This window comes from Apium graveolens, chromosome 3 (assembly GCF_009905375.1).
Source record: "Apium graveolens cultivar Ventura chromosome 3, ASM990537v1, whole genome shotgun sequence".
NCBI classification, from domain to species: domain Eukaryota; kingdom Viridiplantae; phylum Streptophyta; class Magnoliopsida; order Apiales; family Apiaceae; genus Apium; species Apium graveolens.
Genome location: NC_133649.1, coordinates 91,526,628 through 91,531,971, shown reverse-complemented (window position 1 = coordinate 91,531,971; position 5,344 = coordinate 91,526,628). Strand labels below are relative to the sequence as shown.

The window sequence follows — 5,344 nt, the reverse complement described above, 5'->3', positions numbered from 1 at the left end:
TTGGATCATTGCATTCTTCTTCCTCTACATCTGTACCATTCCAGTGCTTTTCATCACCGACTAATTCTTTGTCCTGATGCTTCTTTTGTCCATCTTCATTCCTTTTTAGACAAGCTTCTTTCTCATTTGCTTGTGTGGACTCTTCTAGTTCACTATTAGAGTGTCCCTTTTCTTCACCATCACAGAGTTCATGTGTGCTTCCTTCAATCAACTGTTCCTTGCAGCATTCACTGATACTAACTCTGTAGATTCTTCATTTTCAAGATCTTGACTGTCTCCACTAGATGACTTAACCTTATATTTGGAATTTCTTTTGAATTTAATTGCACCACATTTAGAAGCCATCTCAAACATAATTTGATCTTCTAATTTCTCAAGCTCTTCCAAAGTATAATAGTCATCTGTAGCTTCTTCATTTCCAGTCAGACTTGATCCACTTGTAGAAGCTTCCGAAGACAGTGATCCTTTAACCTTTTCTTCAGGAATTCTGTATTCCTCTACTACATGGACATGTTGATTCATTTATAGTCTTGTTCCTGTTGTTCACTGTCTCAGACCCATGTTTGATATTTCTCTGCTTTTCCTCAGCTTCATAGGTCTTCAACTTGTCATAAAGCTCATCCAATGATATTGTGTTCAAATCCAATCCTTCTCTGTTGGATGACACTTTATTTATCAAATGATTGGGCAAGGTAAGAATAAACTTTCTGTTTATCTATTTCTGTGAGTATTTCTTCCCAAGTGTACTCATTTCGTCCAGAAGTTGGGTGTACCTTCTAAGCAACTATTTGATACTTTCACCGGAAAGAGATTTAAACTCCCTGTACTCAGACATTAGAAAATTCAATCTCTTCTTGTGTTCAGTTCCCTCTATAATAGCTTCAATGGTTTCCCACATGTGTTTAGCACTAACACAATCCTTAATCCGATGATGCATGTTGGAATCCATTGACTCAACTAAAATTGATCGAAGACTTGCATCCAAAGAGATTAATTCCTTATCCCTATCAGTGTATTCAGACGGATCCTTTGGGATAAACTCTTGAAGAACTCTACTGTCCAAATTTGTAGGTACATAAATGTCATTTCTTGGTACAAACGGACCACTCTCTAAAATTCCCTTGTAATCACAGTTTACTACTGAAATAAATAGAGTGATCTTTTTCTTCCACAATTTATAGTTATTTTCACTGACGTTACTGAAGGAAGGAACCTTGATGCCACTAACTGTCCGAGTACTCATAATTTCAGATCTACAAAAATTCAGCAATATAAGGTCTCAAAATACGATAACCCAAACAGTCAAAATCCACCAATACCAATCAATCAACCAATCCACAACAATCAAGAACACTACGACCACAAATTAATCCCAATCAGTTCTACACACCGAAAGAACTCCCAGACTCCGTACTAACCAAAACCAATACAGAACGTACTAATCTTACGGATCTGATCTGTATATCGATCAGTAGGCTCTGATACCGATTGTTAGGTCCAAAGGTATCATAGAAGGGGGGTTGAATATGATACCACCAATTAATCGCGATTCAAAACAAGTTCTTAGTTTATGCTGGTAAGTAAAAACACAACATAATTCAAGGAATATATTTTGATTGATATAAACCTTAATGTTCCTACAATCTAATCAATTGATTAGCTTCTACAGAAATTTTAACAGCATAACAGTACAGTTACAAAGCAATTAATATGAACTTGAATGCTCCGTAATGCTCTCCATAAAAGCTTCTCAGTTTGCTGGTGAAGAAATCTCTTTTGAATGAATGCTGAGATTTCTGTTTTATTGTAGACTTAAAACCAAATTGAATATGTGGCTTCTTCTCGTCCAAGCATTCTAATTTGCTACACTTCAAAATAACCCAATTCCCTAGTAGTCGATTGCAGTAGTCGATTGCAGTAGTCGATAAAACCTTGTGTAGAAGTCGAATTCAAGCCTAGAGAGTGAGACTTGCCTTAGAATTAAACACAAGTACCTACTAGTCAATTTTCTAAAGCTCAAAATCGACCAGTAGAATCTAGAAGTCGATTTCTCCTTGAATTGAAATGCTAGAAGTCGAATTGTATCCTTAAGAGTATTTTTAACTTAGATTCTTCAAGCAGCTTCACACTAGTCGATTTCTAAAGCTCAAAATCGACTAGTAGAATCTAGAAGTCGATTTTGGCTTGTTCTTGCCTTAGAAAATTTTCTACAATGCACTCCATTCGACTACTAACTCCTTAGAATCGACTAGTAGATTTTCTTGAATTCCATAAGTCAATTTCTACTCCTAGATTGCTCTTTACTTAGCCAAATCTTTATACATGCTATTTGCTTGACCAATAACTCCTGGAATGTTGACTTGAATCCCTTTTGAACTTGATCTTAAATTCACTTACCACTTCTTTTATAGACTTGAATGATCAACCCTGGAATGCTGACGCTTAGTGCACTGGTCTGGTTTACAAACGACTAGCCCTGGATTGAATATCCCTATCCTTTCTGATTGTTCCTTGTTAATGAATTCTGACTTGAGTTCTATAGATTGTTTTCTACTGGAATCACTTAATTTCTATACTTGAATCTTCAACTGTATTAAAATAACAAGTCCTCTGATTATTTATTCTTCACAGAGGCCTGATAACTGAATGATCTTCTTTTATGACTTCAAATAGACTTGCACTTATAATACTGTGTTTTGATTCTTGTATGTGTCTTATCATTCTTCTTCTTGATTCCTTGTGTAGACGTAGTATTATTAACATGTCATGTTCTAGTGTTGTTATTGTGTTAAGTTATCATGTAACTGTTCATACAGCTACGCCGTCTCACCAACAGCTGCTGAACCGCATTCTGAGTATTGCTCCAACTAAAGTTAGGATGATTGCAGTTGTTAGGATGATAGGTGGCTGGCACAGGCTGCTGTGACCTCTGAAAGTTGTTCACAAACTGAGTTGATTCACTAGAAATGGCACACTGATCAGTTTCATGGGCACCATCACAAATCCCACAGACAGTAGTGATCTGATTAACTCCATAATTAGACAGAGAATCCACCTTCATCGTCAAAGACTTAAGTTGAACGGCTATAGCAGTAGCTGCATCAAACTCCAGAATTTCTGCTACCTTTCCCTGAGATAGTCACTGAGTAGGATTCTGGTATTCATTAGCAGCCATCAGTTCAATTAATTCATAAGCTTCATCGTAGCTTTTAGCCCGCAAGGCTCCTTCTGATGCTGCATCAAGCATGGGTCTAAAAGTAGCACCCAGACCATTATAGAAACAGTTAATGATCATCCAGTCAGGCATCCCATGATGAGGACACTTCCTAAGCATCTCCTTATATCGACCCCAAGCCTCGAATAAAGATTCTCAAGATTTCTGAGCAAATTGAGTAAGTGCATTTCTGATTGCAACAGTCTTCACTATAGGAAAGAATTTGGTTAAGAACTTCTGAGCAATATCCTCCCATTTGGTGATAGACCCTGGTGGTAGAGAATGTAACCATCACTTAGCTTTATCCCGCAGAGAGAATGGGAAAAACCTCAACTTAATAGCATCTTCAGAAACTCCATTGACCTTGAAAGTGTAGCAGATCTCGATGAAATCTCTGATGTGCATGTTGGGGTCTTCTGTCGGAGAACCCACAAACTGAACTGAATTCTGTATCATCTGAATCATGCTCGACTTGATCTCAAAGGTATTAGCTGAGATGGCTGGTCGAACAATGCTAGACTGAATATCATCGATCTTCGGTTGGGAGTAGTCCATCAAAGCCTTTGGATTCGCTTCTGGTTCTCCCATTATAATAGGAGCCTCTTCTTCTTTCTCAACTAAGATCTCTTCCTCAACTTTCTCCTCGACTATAATTTCTTCCTCAGCTTGATCCAGTGTCCTCTTACGAGACCGAGAACGCGTATGCATACAAGCTCGCTAGAGTACCTGAAGCACGATAAGGAATTATGTAAGTAACAATGTTCGAGTCACTGAACTTTAATGACTAATGATGACAAACATATAAACTGAAAATTAACACTGATATCCCCAGCAGCGGCGCCAAAAACTTGTTAAGGCTAGAACACGCACTAATATTCACACAAATATATGCGGTCGCAAGTAATATAGAATAAATTCTAGTTCGTTCCCACAGGAATAAGTTTAGGATTAATTTCAATCAATGTATCTATGCAACACTAGTATGGTTATTATCCAATGTTAAGACTAGTAACAATTTGTGGTTGTTTATAATAAGATTTAACTAAGAGATTAAACTAAAGAACATAAATTAAGAATTAAAGAGAATTAATTAATATATAACACAAACATGGGATTCTAGCTTCATTAAATACTTCATTCATTAGCCTTTTCATTCTTAACCTTAGCATGTAATGGTGATGACACTATCAGATAACACGAAACTGATAAATGCCAACTTTCATTGTACGAATACCATACTACCAGACATCCACAAAAGGGATAGAAGCTAAATAGACATCAATTATATTGAGACCCTATATGTCTATAGAATTTGACAACATACTGGTTTAATGTACAAGTTATCTCTCGTGATTACATAGGACAAGTAAGATGGTTAAAATTACCTACGAATCATGCATAACGAATACATGAACCTATGCTAGCATGGAAAGTTCTAAACCCTTAAATTCACTTTCGCTTCATTAAAGATTAACACACTATCTTATAAGTTCACGACACTCACAAGATGAATAAGTACAACCAAACTAGGTTATCATACAATCACCACACACTAATGCATCGAAATGAATTAACTAAAGAAATCCATAATAAATCCGTTAGAACCCCACGATAACGATTAGCCCATGATCGGACTCATCATCAACGCGGGTTCCGATGAAAGCATGGTATAATGAACATAGTCTTTATACTTAATAAAACAAAGTATGAAACAAGAGTAAAGGTTCATGAATAAGAAAACTAACATCTAAAGTTACAACTTAAAACAAAGAATCACAAGAATACACTAGATCTTCTTCGCCTTGGTTGAATTGTGCTCTACGGTCTTCTTACACCTTCTCCTTAGCTCTGGTACGTCTCTCCTTAAAAAAGACCTTAATTTATGTTTATATAGCAGCCCACATAAAGTAGAAGTCTTCTGGATCAAAATTTTATGAGAAACAGGATATTCTGAATTCGACCTGGCACGGCCGCGCACTTGACCAGCGCGGGCGCGCTGCATCTCTGGACTCCTGGCGCGGTCGCGCGCTATCACAGCGCGGCCGCGCCGTCTCTCTGGAAAAAATGATGACTTCTTCTTTTCTTGCTGATTTGAGTTGGTCTTTTCATGAACTTTTATTCTAGAAACCA

At 37.1% G+C, this 5,344-nt stretch overlaps 1 non-coding gene across 1 annotated transcript; it reads left to right on the top strand.

The window, feature by feature from the left end:
• The first annotated feature begins 3,305 nt into the window (after nt 1-3,305).
• Nucleotides 3,306-3,412, top strand: LOC141715525 (small nucleolar RNA R71). The gene has a single exon (XR_012572284.1). It is a non-coding gene; the product is annotated as a small nucleolar RNA R71 (small nucleolar RNA).
• The last annotated feature ends 1,932 nt before the right edge of the window (nt 3,413-5,344 follow it).